The sequence below is a fragment of the Equus przewalskii genome, chromosome 4 (genome assembly GCF_037783145.1).
Source record: "Equus przewalskii isolate Varuska chromosome 4, EquPr2, whole genome shotgun sequence".
Lineage (NCBI taxonomy): Eukaryota > Metazoa > Chordata > Mammalia > Perissodactyla > Equidae > Equus > Equus przewalskii.
The window spans coordinates 82062229-82079028 of record NC_091834.1 but is presented as its reverse complement, the minus strand read 5'-3'; the positions used below and the strand labels follow the sequence as shown (position 1 = coordinate 82079028).

Here is a 16800-nt window from a genome sequence, read left to right as displayed (position 1 = left end):
CCTATATTATTATTATTTCTTTAAAGCTTAAGCATTGACAGCAACAGGAATCAGAAATGTTCAGAGTATTGTGACCAACATCCATCTTCTTTACTACATTTTTAGAGCATCATAATTTAGGCGTGATGTGGTTGCAGAATAGTGTAATGTGCTATTTTAAAATGTTAGCACTCTACTGCAGCTTTTAGATACTTCTTTCTGAACAGCCCGTCTGTGAGCTTAGGTGATCTGTGGTCCCATTTGACAGCACAGGGGACTATGCTTAGAGATGCAACCCAATGTAAAAATTAACCCTGCACATTTCAAGAGTTCTTTGAAATAATAATAGCTTATCCATCTCTCTCCATTGACTGGAATTAGGAATAAAATGTTAAGTGTCAAATCGTTATCCAGTCATAGTTCTCTAAGATTTTGAATACTTCCCTTTATGGATAAGGGAATATGTTTACTTAATCACTGTGATTAACAAGCCTGTTCGGGGGCCAGCCTGGCAGCGTAGTGGTTAAGTTTACGTGCTCCATTTCGGCAGTCCCAGGTTTGCCACTTCATATCCCAAGTGCAGACTTACGCACTACTTATCAAGCCATGCTGTGGTAGGCGTCCCACATATAAAGTAGAGGAAGGTGGGCACAGATGTTAGCTCAGGGCCAACCTTCCTCAACAAAAAGAGGAGGATTGGCGCAGATGTTAGCTCAGGCTAATCTTCTACAAGAAAAAAAATGGGCTAGCATTTAAGTTTGGCATGCTCCTACTTTGGTGGGCTGGGTCCAGTTCCCAGATGTGGACCTACACTGCTGTTACCAGCTGTGCTGTGCTGGCAGCCCACATACTAAAAAATAGAGGAAGATGTTAACACGGATGTTAACTCAGGGTAAATCTTTCTCAGCAAAAAAAAAAAAAAAGAAAAAAAATGACTTTTGGTAATTTCCTGGCAAAGACAATGATGTCACAAATACAAATAATTGCAGTGTGTGTTCAGATCACTTGAATAGTAGAGTAGGAGGGGTCAAATAAAATTAGTTATATGCTGTTTGTGAAAAATAAATTACTTGCTGAAAACTTTTGTGTATTGTTTTCTGTCCTCACCATAGACTTTGAATGGTCAAAATTCTATTAATATTTGAAGTGAAAAGTAATGTTGTCATTTGGGATTTATATTCAAACAAATGTGTATGTGTAAAGACAATAAGCCCTAATAATAATTCCCCAGGTTTTCTTATTTTGTATCTCAGTGAGAGATTTCTTTTGATGATGAATTTTAAATTTGCTCATATTAAGCCTTTTTAGTGCAAATTAGCTTGAATTTCACCATAGTACAATAATAGTCCCAGGCATCTTAATGCTTTTCATTTTAAAGCACTTTCATATATATATTCTCTCATTAGCCCTAACAGTCATGCGTGGGAGGGCCAAGTAGGTGGGTGTTATTGTGCCATTTGTCAACAGAGATGTATAAAAGTTAAGTAATATATTCAGGACTCACAGATACTAAATCAAGGAATTTTCAATTCTATGTTTAATGCTACAGATTTCAAAGGAGAGGAAATAAGATATTGCTCTGAAGGTAGCCTATTAATGTTGCTAAATCTGCATTCATTTATCAGACTATTCATTCAACAGATTATTAAGCGTCTACTACGCAGTACTCTATATTGGGAACTGGACCAGCTTGGTGAGCAAAAGACGGTCCCTGCCCTCAGGAGGATGCAGTGTAGTAAGGAAAACAGTCAGTTAACAAACAATTACAAAATGTGAAGTAATATAGTACTCAACTAGAGGACATGGTGAGAGGAGGAGGGTGGGGCTGACTAGGTACGGAAGTTGGTGGAGTCCTCACTAAGTTGGTGATATTTAAACTGAGCCCTGAATTATGAGACGGATTAGAGCCTAAGAAAAAAGACTGGTACAAATGCCTAAAACAGAAAAGAGATTTGTGCAACTATCATACTAAATTCTTCTGTCACTGGAGTCACAGTCCTTTTTATGTAAAAAGTATGTTATTTCCTGAAATCCTGAAAATGGCACATCATCTAGTAAATACTTTGTAGAAACCCATGGAAGCCCATGTACCTGTTCTCATAGGGTTCATGGTCCAGCTATGTCCTCCACATGAGCCTGCATCACACCCCACCGTAGTTGGCAAGTACTGACTTTAGAAGTGTTTTCTTTGAAGTTCACACTGTGAACATGATGCTCCCGAACACTGAAGAAATATTTTGTCTGCAAATACTTCCCAGATTGCAATAGCAGCAATTGAGGAGTATAGCATAGCAGACTACATCAGATAATAATTAGTCACATTTTAATTTTCACAGTAATTTTAACAACAACTGCGGGCTTATAGGGAAAGGGAACTCTCTCCACTCTGTATCATCGAGTGCCCCCCACCCCGAAGGAGGAAGAGATTGATTTGGACCAGTCAGATTCGTGGTTCAACTACTGTGCTCCTGGGCGGAGTCATCTTCTGGCTAAAAGTAAGTGAACAGGGCTGTCATTGGCGGATTCCCTGAAGGAACAGCGATAATGAGGTGCCCGGATGCTCTCTCTAAACAGGCCAGGCCATCTAGCTTTTGCTCTGTAGATGTGCTTTCTCACGTGTGGCCACTGACCAAAGATCACTATCCTGGCCTAAGAAGGCCTGGGGCAGCTTGGCTAGTTCAACTCAAAATTGGCCCTGCTTGTGTAACTGGTTCATTTTGGTGGCTAACATAGGGACAAGGAGCCCTCCATATTGTCTCCTCTAGTTTGTGAAGTTCCACCATGAAGTTTGAGGCCAAAGTCACAGTTTAAAATAAAATATAATCCAATCTAATCTAAGCTAAGCTAACCTAATCTAATGACATGGCTTCCTTTGTTTCCTTTATAGTATGTTTCCTTGGAGGCCTCCATAGAAGGAGGATTGGTTAAGCCAAGTCAGGACTTGGGCATTTTCAATTTTCCTATTCAAATAATATCTTCAACCCAAGTCTTTTAAAGAGTCTCAAATTAAATTTATCTAAGATAAATTAAGTTACATACATACGTGCTTAATGCAAACACACATACATGATATAGAAGATTGTAATAGGTACAAGAAATATCATCTTAAGACGTAATGTTTAATTTGTCACTCCCCATTATAATATAAAGCAGAAAATTAAGAATGCAACAATAACAACAAAAAATAAAGAAGCCATACAAAACTGAGAAGCAGAGGACAACTTTTCTGTTGGCTTTTAAAGTTAGAGTTGAGTATAATTCCTGGATTGATTGATTGATTGATTGATTTTTGAGGAAGATTAGCCCTGAACTGACTACTGCCAGTCCTCCTCGTTTTGCTGAGGAAGCCTGGCCCTGAGCTAACATCCGTGCCCATCTTCCTCTACTTTATATGTGGGATGCCTACCACAGCATGGCTTGCCAATCAATGCTATGTCTGCACCTGGGATCCGAACGGGCGAACCCCAGGCCGCCAAGAAGCAGAACGTGCAAACTTAACTACTGGGCCACTGGGCCAGCCCCCAATTCCTGGATTTAAAATCCCAGTTTGGTAATTTATTCGCTTGTGTTTCTTTCTTCTGGAATTTCCAATGGAAAATATGTGTCTGATACAAATGGTAACTTTTATTGAGTCCATATGATGTGACAGGTAACATTTCTAAGCACTGATCATGCATTATCTCATTTAATCCTCAAAATAATCTGATGAAGTAGGCAGACTTTTTATCCCGATTTCTGCTTATGAGGAAACTGAAGCACATATCTAGTTCACTCACCTAGTCAAGTGGTGGAGACAGGATTTGAGCCCTTGATGACTTAACCCAGAGTAAATCCTAACTACTGTGGTGATTATGGTGATCATGATGGTAATGAAGATATACCACTCTAATGAAAACTGCTATCGTAGAAGCAGAGGAAAACTTGTTAGTGAAAAAACCGTGTGTCTAGAAGAGAAAACAAAGAACCTTTATAATTTCATTAGAACATCTGGACTCATGGAGTCAGGTTAGTGCTCTGTGACTACGCACATAATGTGACACAAAGTGAAAACAGCAATGGAGCAGCAAAAAACAGAAGTTGTTTCAGAGAGTTGGAAGACGATGAATAAAACCAATGTGAAGTCAAGGTAAATCTTTTGAAAGCTCGTTGCAATCATCTATGAGTCTTGGATATTAACATCCATGGCTTTCTTGAGGCTAAGGACTGGGCATTATGGTTCCTTCCAGCCCAGTAATTTTCACTTAGTAAGTTTCAATGAGATAAAATATAAATACAATAAAACCAACTTGTTTTAAGTGTACAATTTGATGTGTTTTTTACAAATATGTACAATTGGATAACCACCACCACAGTCATGGTCTAGAACATTTTTGTCACTCCGAATGTTTCTTCCTGCCTCTTTTCAGTCAATCCTCTTCCTACAGTTCCATTCCCTGGAAACCACTGAACTGCTTTTGTCAGTATATTTTTGCTTTTTTAAAAATTAATATGAGTGGAATCATACATTTTGCAATTTTTGTGTCCAATTTCTTTCACTTAGCATAAAGCTTTTGAAGTTACCCGTGTTGTTATATCTATCAGTAAGTCACCGTCTTTTTTAAATGAATGTATCACAATTTGTTTATCCATTCACCAGTTGATAGAATTTGGATTATTTTCAGTTTTTTTCCATTATGAATAAAGTTTCTGTGAATGTACAAGTACAACTCTTCATGAGGACGTATGCTTTTGTTTCTCTTGGATACATACCTGGGAGTGGAATTGTTAGATTGTATGGAAGGAATATGTTCAACTTTATAAGAAACTTTCAAACTGTTGTCTAAAGTGACTGTCCCTTTTTGCATCCCTAACAGCAATGTATGAAGTTCCAGTTGCTTCACTCATCTTCAACACTTAATATTGTCAGTCATTTTAATTTTAGCCATACTAGTATGTGTGTAGTGATTTCTCATTGTAGTCTAATCTGCATTTCTCTGATCACTAATCACCTTATATATTTTTTCGTATGTTTATTTGCCATTTCTGTGTCTTTGATTATCTCTTCATATATTTTACTGTTCTTAAAAACTCAACTGTTTGATTTCTTATTGAGTTGTAAAGTTCTTTATTCATTCTAGAAACAAGTCCTTAATTTTATTATATATTGGTATATATACAAATATATAATATTTGTGTTATATAAAAATATGTAATATTTGTGTGAGATATATATATCTTTTCATTTCACATATATTTTCTCTTTTCATTTTCATAATGGTGCCTTTTGACAAACATTTTTAATCTTGATGATGGCCAATTTATCAACTTTTTCTTTTATAAATCTTACTTTTTCTGTCCTAGCTAAGAAGCTTGTGTCTAATTCAGGATTACAAAATTTTCACCTTTAAGTTTTATAGTGTTACCTATTACATTTAAGTCTATAATCAATAGAAAGGTAATTTTTGAGTATGGTATAAAGTAAGGGTTGGGGTTCTTTTTTTAAAATATGGATATCCAATTGTTCCGCCACTGGTTTTCAAAAACTCTATCCATTTCCCACTGAATACCTTTATACTTTTGCTGAAAATCATTTGAACACACATGTGTGGTTCTACTTCTGGACTCACTGTCCTGTTCTATAGGTTTATATATTTATACTTATGCTAATACCACACCGTCTTGATTACTATAGCTTTATATTAGATCTTGAAATCAGTTTAAATTCTCTTGGTTTTTCTTTTAAAAAATTTCTTTGCTAGTCTATGTCTTATGCATCTACATATCAATTTTAGAATCTGTCAGTTTCTAAAAAAAAACCCACTGTTTTTAATTGGGGTTACATTGACTCTGTAGATCAATTTGGAGACATTTGACATCTCTGCCACATCGAATCTTCCCATCTATGAACATGGCATATCTTTCTCTTTATTTAGGTGTTTTAAAATTTCTCTCTAGAATGTTTGTAGTTTTCAGTGTAAAGGTGTTACACATATTTCATTAAATTAACCTCTAATTATTTCATATGATAGTCTTGTAAGTGCAATTATTTTTTTAATTTCCATCTATAAGTTATCGTTACTAGTAGAAATAATGATTTTTGTATGTTCACTTCATATAAAGAAATCTTTATTAATTCATATTTTAGCTATTTTTTATAGTTTCCTTAGGCTTTTCTCCATAAACAATCATGTTGTCTGCAAATAGAGACAGCATTACTTCTTCCTTTCTAGTACTTGTGCTGTTCCGTTCCTTTTTCTGCTTTGTAATACTGACTAGGACCTCCAGTACAACGGTAAATAAAAGTGGTAAAAGCAAGCATCCTTGTCTTTTTCCCTATCTTAGTCAGAAAGAATTCCATCTTTTACCGTTTAGTATCATGTACCAACCTGAATAAATCTAGAAAATATGAGTGATATAAACTAGCTGCAGGATAGTGTAACATATGATACAATATAATATTATAAAATACACCAATAATGTATAAACACTACATACTATGTATTTTTATAGATACAAACATATAAAATGAGTAAAAACATCCATAGGAATGATAAATGCCTAGGATGGTAGTTATCTCTGGGAAGCAAGGAGGAAAGAGAGGGATTGGGAAAAGTTCATAATTCTTCGGTTGTATTTGTATGGCTTTATTAATTGAAACAAAACTGAAAGAAAGAGACAAGAACAAGTAGTACTTACACAAGTGGAGAAAATAGGAAGAACTTCGTAGTTCTTTAATTGGTATCATGAGAAATGTAAGCAGAAAGAAACTGGAAAGAATACTGTAAATATTTTTGTTAGTGAATAATAAGAAATCAGATTGGGGGGCTGGCCCCAAGGCCCAGTGGTTAAGTTCGCATGCTCCGCTTCGGTGGCCCAGCATTTCACTGGTTCGGATCCTGGACACGGACATGGCACCTCTCATCAGGCCATGCTGTGGTGGTGTCCCACATAGCACAACCAGAGGCACTCACAACTAGAATACACAACTATGTACTGGGGGGCTTTGAGAAGAAGGAGGGAAAAACAAAAGAAGATTGGCAACAGATGTTAGCTCAGGTGCAAATCTTTAAAAAAAAAAGAGAAATAATATTGGTTAATATGTTGGCATCAGAATGTGGATATTAGTGAAAACCAAGTAGAATAATTTCTATTTGATAGTGTAGGCAGAAGGGAGGCATTCTAGTTTCTTGCTGTGTTACTAGGCCCATATTTCCAGTAAGCTACCATCATATGGATTATTTAGTCTTGATTATAAAATCTTTATCCAAACCAAGGGTTTTAATCTTCTTTGAGAGACTAGCCAAACAGGGAACATAAATGCATAAAACTGGCAGGTTACAAGACCACGGAAGAAGATGGGGCTAGGAGCTAGGAATGTATGCCTTTCAGTGTTTTAAATAATCCTTCAGATGGAGTTATAAAGAGTGAAAACAATAACAACAGCAAACTACAGACAGGTAATCTGTCTCTAAAAATGTAACGTCAGTACATATGACTATCCTCTTGTAACCAAGCATTTCAAAAAAAATTGAAGTGTGATTTAACATGTAATCATACTGAATGTATGCTATACAAAATAGTGAATAAGGTGTTGAGAAGCACCAAAGATATAATTTCACTAACACATTGCCCTATAAAAAGTTATATTTCAATTAGGAGTTAAGATACATGCATTAAAACATTGCAAGCAAAACAAAGTAGTATGAAAATATTAACACTGATAGCATGCAGCTACCCAATAGTCTGCTCTGTGTTCTATATTTCTTTTATATTCTGTCATCACAAAATATGTTAAAAGTGAAAGCTGAAAAATAGAAGCATAATTTAGGTTACATATGCTTTGTATGAAAAGCAACTGTTTATCAATATGTTTCATGTTTTACTGAGTAATTTTAGATGTTAAAAGTATAAATTTGGCTTTTTGTTACTAATTATAAAATTTTTAACTTTTAGGACAGTAGTTATGATGGCAGTCTCAATAAAGCAATAGTAATATCTAAATCGGAAAACTTCATTTCTCATTCCAGGCAACAGTGAATGAATTTCCTTGTTATTGATAAATCTATAGCCTTACATTCTGAAAAATTTATAATCTTAGGTAAAATTCAATAACATGATTTATTAATACAATTTTGGTAATATGAATGCTGTGTTATAACATGGAAGTATTTCTATGGATATGGTCATACTTTGACGGTTAGTTTTTGTTATTTTTGCCTAATTCACAGGGAGTATCATATTTAAAAAGTATGACTCAATTCTTCTAGATTTTCCTTTTGATGTTTTCCATGGTGAGTTTAAAAATGTACATACCTCATCAATTTTCAATAACCACATTAAAATTCTGATTGTAATATTTTATGATGGGGGCCCCTTTGCCACTTTAAGAAGCAGCGCTCTCTTCGTTTTATTTAGAGAAATGAATGTGTGAAAATCAATATGAGAATCTTCAGAAGATGTAAATTTACTGTATCTGTTTCTGAGTTGCTAATGAACTACAATGAAGTTTTGAGTAGAATATATAGTGAATATATAGAATATATTCAGAATTTGTTTTTATTGTGAGGATGACGTAATATTTGGAAGGACAGAAACTGCAGGATAAGAAGAATAATCTTGTGAAAATTCAGTATATAGGGAGAAATTCAATAATCAGGAGGGGGAATAGGTTTACAAGCAGAGGTTAAGACATGGAACAGAATCAAAAGAAATGAAATTTCATGGCTATGATTTGCCATCACAAAAGCAAAAAGAAAAAAGTTCTTCATATTTTATACCTAGTGTTAATATTAGGGAAAAGATGGAGCAGAAGAGGATAATTGCCATTAATTGAGCATATGCAATTTCGCGAATGATTTCAGTTTTGGACCTATTAGAGCTCTCTGTGGAACATCCCAGTGAAGATATTTATGAGGCAACTGGATACAGACACACAGAGGCACACACAGACACACACAGAGGTTTCAATGCATTAGAGAGATGGGAATAAATATATGGATATATGATTATATGGATAGTGGTGGGAACTGTAAGTGCTCTGATGGCAGGACCTGGGTCTACGTTCTTGTCTCTCCCCCTTGCACCTGGTCTATAGCAGGAACTGAGAGATGGCTGTTGAATAAATGACATACCGATCATTGAATCTATATAGCAGAAGATTCCAAACTCAACAGAATGAAAAATAGCACTCCCAGAGAATTTGTCTTTTTTCTATCAAATTACGTAGATTTCTATTGTACATTTCTAAATCAGCAGTTCTCAAGCATTTTGGTCCCAGCACCTTTCACGCTTAAAATTATTGAGAACCTAAATAATCTTTTATTTGTATGCACTGTAGTTATTGATGATCACATTAGAAAGTAAAACTGATAACAATTTAAAATATTTATTAGTTCATTTTAAAATAACAATAATAGACCAATTATATGGTGGTATAAATAACATTTTAATGAAAATAAATATTCTAAAGGAAGAAAAAATTTTATGAGAAGAGTGATATGGTTTTACGTTTTTACAGATCTCTTTAATGTGTGGATTAGCTTGCATTCTCATGGCTTCTGTGTTCAAACTGTTGCAATATGCAGTTCTGGGTAAAGAATATTGAAAAGAAATCTGGTCTTACACAGATATGTAGTGAAAGAGAAGAGTATTTTAGCAGCTTTTTCAGATTATCTTTGATACTATACCAAAACTTAACAAATATTGTTTCATAAAGGTTAATTCCAATATAGAGTCTGAGACTGTATCAACAAAATTAAAATCCATTGATCTATGTGGTGCTTTGAATGAATCTTTTAACTATGGAATATTTTGAAATTAATTGTCAGTCCCTCCAGTTCTATGTGGGATGCTGCCTCAGCATGGCTTGATGAGCAGTGTGTAGGTGCATGCCCAGGATCTGAACTGATGAACCCTGGGCTGCCAAAGCGGAGTGTGCGAATTAACCACTACGACACCGGGCCAACCCTACTTTGTTCATGTTTGATGAAAATCTTCCAAACACCCAAATCTTAGTAATTGTGGTTTATCTGTCAGAAGTTTTTTCAAGTAAAAATAATGTGCCATTAAAAAGATGGCTGGTTCAGCTCACAACTGAAATGATCATATAAATGCTCCCCACCCCCACTCCCCCCTGAGTCAAACATCATCCTTCAGTCTGTCATAAAAGCACTTTATGTGTACTTTACATTTCATCATGCAGGATATTAAGAAGATTTTTACTCCAGTCAAGATTTTAAAAATAAATAAATTTACTGCTTTTCATCAAGGCTATTCTTAAGTAAAAACTAGCAATTTTTCTTTTTCTGCAAGTGTGTAACAATGCACTGGTATAATTTGGCTCCATTGCCTTCTTTATGGTAAGACATCAGTAGTTGGTTTTTTTGGTGGGTGGGTAAGGAAAATTGGCCCTGAGCTAACAACCATTGCCAATCCCCCTCTTTTTGCTTGAGGAAGATTGTCTCTGAGCTAACATCTGTACCAATCTTCCTCTATTTTGTATGTGGGGTGCCTCCACAGCATGGCCTGATGAGTAGTGCATAGGTCCGTGCCCAGGATCTGAACCTGTGAACCCCAGGCCGCCGAAGTGAAGCATGCCAACCCAACCACTACATGACTGGGCCGGCCCCAAGACATCAGCGGTTTTACCCACCATTGCCTTATTTTACCATCAGTGCAAATGTCATCACAGTGGAAGAGGCATATACAATTTGAATGTTACTTTGAAACTGGTTTTCACCTGGTGGATCACATGAAAGGGGCCCCCAGTGGTTCGTGGGCTACGCTCAGAGCACTCTTCTAATGGTAAGCACCATTCTATGGGAGGAGGAAGTAAAAGCTGTTATAAAAACATGTGGGTAGGGGGCTGACCTGGTGGCATAGTGGTTAAGTTTGCGGGCTCTACTTTGGTAGCCAGGGGTTCACAGGTTCAGGTCCCAGGCATGGACCTACACATGGCTCATCAAGCCATGATGTGGTGGCATCCCATATACAAAAAATGGAGGAAGATTGGCACAGATGTTAGCTCAGGGACAATCTTCCTCACCAAAAAAACCCAAATAAAAAATAATGTAGCCAAACTATACTGTTAGAGAAGCAGCTCAACTGTTATTTCATTTGAAAATTTCAGTACCCTCATTTGGTATAATACCTTTAAGGAATACTAGGATAGAGAAAATACGCCTAGTCATGGCTGGATTTCTTCTCCATTTTTACTCCTGGTACATATTCTTTTTCTTTTCTTTCTTTTTTGTTATAAGATTATGACTGAAATCTAATTTGGTAGAGTTTTAAAAACTTGTCAAAAGGGTCATTGTAGGGTATGATATGAAAGGTGGGCAATTTTAATAGCACATGCACTGAAAGTCAATCTCTGTTCCTGGGACATTACCCTGTATGCCTTCACAGATTTAAAAATGAAAATGGTAGAGGTTTTATTGGATCTGCATTACAGCACATTAAACTATAATATCTTTATATGGGAGAACGACTTTTTAAACTGCCAATTAGTTGCATCCTTTCACTGAAATCTTACTACATATGCCCCAGGCTCAGTTTTGCACTGGTCTATTTTTCAGATGTTAAAGACTTTATTTTTCAGAGCACACTTTCATTTAGTGTCTGCCATACACTGAGGTAAAGGCATCATGGCAGGTGCCACGTGATTGAGACGAGTTTCGCTTTGGGCTCCATCCATGGCCATGGCAGTCTGGAGTGTGTACCTATTATTTCAACAAATTTGTGTTGAGTATCTACTATATGCAAGACACCAGTTCAGCCTCTGCGGGGAAAAAATGAAGATACGTAAGATAAATTCCATCAGGAAACTTGAAATCTAGTGGAAAGCCAAGCCCTATAAATTGCCAATTTTAAGATACATCAGAATGAATTAGGGACTAGAATTAATCATAGGAGTATACACAGATAATTGATCTGTGGGCACCCAGTGGAGGGAATGAAGCATTCTGACTGGCAAACTTTTGGAAATGAGAAATAGCATTTGGTCAGGTCTTGCGGGAGTTAAGATAGATTTTGCTGGGTGAAGATGTGGTTTGTGGGTTATAGTCCAAGCAGAAGGAAGGGCAAGAGTGTAGGCACTGAGGAGCAAGATACTCGGCATGTTTGATTAATGGTGAGTTGGCAGTGGGAGAGGCAGCTGAGAAGGGAGGTCTTTTAAGTAGTGGCATTTGTGGTTGTGGTGGGGCCTGTGATAATGAGCAGAGGTTAATCCTTGCTCACATAGGTCTTCTTTTTTTTTCTCCACATTTATTGAGATATAATTGTGTGAGTTTAAGGTGTATGACAGAATGATTTGGTGTATATTACAAAATGATGGCCACAATAAGGTTAGTTAACACATCTATCACCTCACATAGTTTTGTGTGTGTCTGTGTTGAGAACTTTGAAGATCTACTCTTTCAGCAACTTTCAAATATAAAAGTATACAATACAGTATTGTTAACTGTGGTCATCATACTGTACGTCGCATCCCCAGAACTTATTCATCTTATACCTGGAAGTTTGTACCCTTTGACCACCTTTGCTGGTTCTCCGCCCCCTCACCCTGCAACCGCCAATCTACGCTCTGTTTCTGTGAATTTCGGTGTTTTTTTTTTTTTTTTAGATTCCACATATAAGTAAGATCATACAGTATTTGTCTTTCTCTCTCTCACATATTTCACTTAGCATCAAGTTTCATCTATGTTGTCATAAATGGCAGGATCTCCTTTTTTAAGAGTGAATAATATTCCGTTGTATATATATACCACATTTTCTCTGTCTATTCATCCATCAGTCGATGCTTAGGTTGTCTCCACATCTTGGCTATTGTGAATAATGCTGCAGTGAACTTGGGGGTGCAGATATCTCTTCAAGATAGTGATTTCATTTCTTTCGGATATTTACCCAGAAGTGGGTTGCTGGATCATATGGTAGTTCTATTTTTAATTTTTTGAGGAAACTCCATACTGTTTTCCACTTAGCTCTTTTATAAAATCCCGAGTCAAGGGAAACTGAAGGATGCTATTTTAGGACAATTTGACAGTCCTGAAATGTGCCTTCAGACTACTCTCCTTCTCGGCTTTTTCAATCTTTCTGGTGGTGTATGGGTTTCTGAGCACATCCAGTATGGATGGTGTGTCCTGCCATTCCACCTGGAAATGAGGTTTAAAAAATGAGAAAGTAAGATTTAAAAATCCTTTATTGGGTCAGTTGCATTACAAGGGTTTAATTAAATCATTGCAGCAATGCAAATACTAATAGTAATAATGCATGCCTTATCTCATTTACTCCTCACCGCTGTCTGAGGCTGATGATCTTAGAATCCCCATTTTACAGATGAGGAACTTAGTCTTAGAGAAGTAGGTGGCAGAGGTGAGATTTGCAGCCACTCTTAACCAGCAAGCTGTACTGCCTCTCCCAAGCTTGTGGAAGTGACTCCTGTTTCTGCCATTTTACAAATAAGGAAACTAAGCCTCGGGATGATTAAATAACATGCCTGTATTCATATACTTTCACAAATGGATAAGCTAGGATTTTAGCTTCTATTTGCTGTGCCCCTGAAGCCTTTGTTCTTTTCACGACTTCATGCTGTCAGCTTGTGTTGGACTGGTCTTACTTCCTGAGGACATTTCAGTTCTCCCACATTTAGGACTCGCGTTGCAAGAAAAAACCCTGGCCTGTTCTTAGGGTAAGCAGAAAGGAGAGCAATTGCTGCTTACAAAATTGTATGCCCTTGCAGGCATGTTAGGTGCATCTCTGAATTAAGCAAAGCTATCGTATGACAGTCCTCTCAACAGAAGACCAAATACTTGCACAATGAGTTCTTCCATTGGCTAACAGCGTTTTTTCTTTTTTTGCCAGTAGTCTAGTGTAGTGATTTCCATCCATTAGAAGCAGCCTCATTTGGGGAACACTGAACACATACACACACACAAAAACATCTTCTTGGAATTCTGATTCAATAGGTATCAGGTGGTGCCCAGTAATCTGTTTTCTAAAAGCTTCTTGGTTGAGGCAGTGTAGTGCAATGGGAAAAAGCTGGGTCTCTGGAGCCAGATCTCATTGGCTTTATTCCCAGCCATATAATTTTGGCAAGTTAGGGAGCCTCTCTGTGCCTCAATTCATCACCTGTATTTGAGTTCGCATGTACTGTGGTTATTATGTGCAGTCTGGTTTGAGAAACACTGGTCTACGAGATATGATAACCTGGAGAGAGATCAAACGATGGGTGAGAAAATTCCATGAATCTGGGGCAGTGTTTCGCTAGTTACGTGAAGAGAAAGATAACTATAGTTGAATGAACTCAGTTCTATTGTGGATCCCACTTATGGTCAATGTGCGTTATTCAAATATCATAGTAAAACAGCATCAGCTTCGACCTATCAAATTAAAATCAGGGTGATTTAGATGTAAAATAAACTGAATTTCATTCTTAAAATGTTTGCAGCATGAGTCCTTAGTAAGCCCATTAATATTGTAATCCAATTGCACAAGGGGCATTTGACCTAATTAAATGAAAAAAACAACAACAACAACTCTTAATTACCTTGCAGCATAGACTTGTATGCAATTACACACACAGCTTTTCCTGGCAGTGAATCTATTTAGCAATGCTTTTATAGACTACTAGGACCTTGGAGCTCGTTAAAACTTGACAAGTTCATTTTTATAGATGAAATTGAATGCCAGAAAGGTTAAGATGACTATCTAAAAACCTCACAACTGGTTAGTTGCCAAGTCAAGGCTAGGAGTCAGATTTTTAAATTTTTCATTCTAATCAAAACTATAGTAAAATCAGTTTTCATTAAAGTAGTTCAAAGAATTCAGACCATTCCTTATGCCAGAATGGCTGGGAGATGCGGTGTTGTAAAATGGAGAGAACAGGTTTTGGAGATTATCAGACCTCAGTTGAAAGGCTCTCTCATTTACTGGATATGTGGCTGGAGTATATTACTCAGCTTCACTGAGCTTCAGCTTCCTCTTTTCTGTAAATATAGAATTACAGTAAAATTGATGCTTGTCATTCATGGGTCTAGCACCCATATGTTTCTATATTTGAAAGCAGCTTCCAAGTTCCATGATGCATAGCAAACCATGTCTTCAGAGCAGCCAATCCCTTACCTTATGCGTTAGCAAAATCAACGATGCAGATTTTCTCTTGAAGCTATAAAAATCTCTCTTTATAGAAAGAAAGAGCTTGAAAGGAAAATCAACTGCTGGTGATGATGATGGAAAAGAAATGAGAGGAGATCTAATAAAGTGATGTTTTGTAGCAGATAGAAGGTTGGGATATATTAAAGCGTAGAATGTGAAATTCTATATTTCTTCAGATCCAAGATATGCCTAGTTCTGCCCTAAGTTCAATGTGTAGAAACTAGAGAAAGTGATTCCTGAAACTGTTTCAGTAAATTTTGTCATCTTGCAAAAAGAACTCAGAAAATCAAGCTTTAGTGCAAATTGAAATGTAGGTTACACTGTGAAGACATGCACAGGAAACAATTGATTTAAACATGAACGTGGTTTTAAAGACCAGAGCCTGCACAACAATATCCATATTTGAAAATTTAGCACTGTGCAAAAATATTGGAATATGTTGTTAACAAATGTAAGATGCTACTGTATCTACCTAATAAAATAGTTTTAAGGATCATGTGAGATAAAAAATATACTCCATGTAGTACAGTCTAGTATATAGTTTGTCCTCAATAATATTATGATTATTTCTCACTTTAATCTGTACAAATAAAATTTTACCTTATAGGCAAGGATGAGTTTTATACTTGCTATCATTTTCTGAGTAAAGGATTAATCAATTGCCCTTATTAGTTTTATTTAATACTAACTCCTATCTTCCCCCACTTTCAGCTAATTATTTTCATAGTAAAAGTTATTAAGATCTTATGTGCTTTACTGCAGGTAGATGTTAATCAGCGTCTCTGGTGGTAAATGTTTAGCCTTAGTATTTTCTTGAAATTCTAAGTGACCAACTATTATGGGCAGTTGATATACATACGTGAAATCATGTGAGGCTTCAGGATAAGACTCCTCTGCAAAAATCATCTTTGGCTAAAGGAATCTTTCTGTACACTTTTATAATCTTCCAAATCAAGAATTTCTGAGTTCAAGTCAGAAATAATAGAATTTTCCTTCCAAACTTATGAAACTAAGGTAGGTGTCTAAATGATTTGCTCAAGGTCACAGAAAAAGCGTTTATTTGAGTCTGGATTTGTGACTTGGGAGCCACCTTTAGCATCAGCTATTAGCACAGAGTTTCCTGTTTACAGTAAAAGCTTAGTTTAAGAAAGGATTTTTAAGTATGCATAAAGTACCTGTATTTTATTCAAGCATTTTTAAATGGCCATTGATCTTTTTGGCAAAACTAATTCAATTTGACTTGATAGGAGTTATGTCCTAGTGAATAAAAAATGGCCCATGTTAATAGCCAGAGATGACATCAGCTTGTGACACGGTGTTCACTGGAGCATCTCCTGTGATTGATAGTAGCTCAAGTCTTGTGAAGCATCTTTATTGTTCAGGAGCTAGGTAAACAGCATGTTAATTGTGTGGCTGGTTGTTTTCATCATCCGTAACATTGCCTGGCATTTATTTATGTGAGCGCTGTATAGTTTGGAAAGGTGCTTTGGGATCTCTCAGAGTGAATAGTGCTATATAAATGTAAGTCACCATAATTACTAAAAATTTATAGCTGATATTAAATTACAGTTAGAAACAAACATCAGTAAGAACTAAAAATAATTATACAAAGGGGTTGTGGGAGAATTACCAGTCTGAAAAAGGAAGAGTGAGAGGAGATTTCACTAGGAAGCTTAAGAGCAATGGTTT

The 16800-nt window shown here is 36.3% G+C and overlaps 1 protein-coding gene across 9 annotated transcripts in view; it reads left to right on the top strand.

Annotated features, from left to right (window-relative positions):
- Nucleotides 1–16800, top strand: part of GRM8 (glutamate metabotropic receptor 8) — a 718262-nt gene that overhangs the window by 450517 nt on the left and 250945 nt on the right. The window lies entirely within an intron of this gene.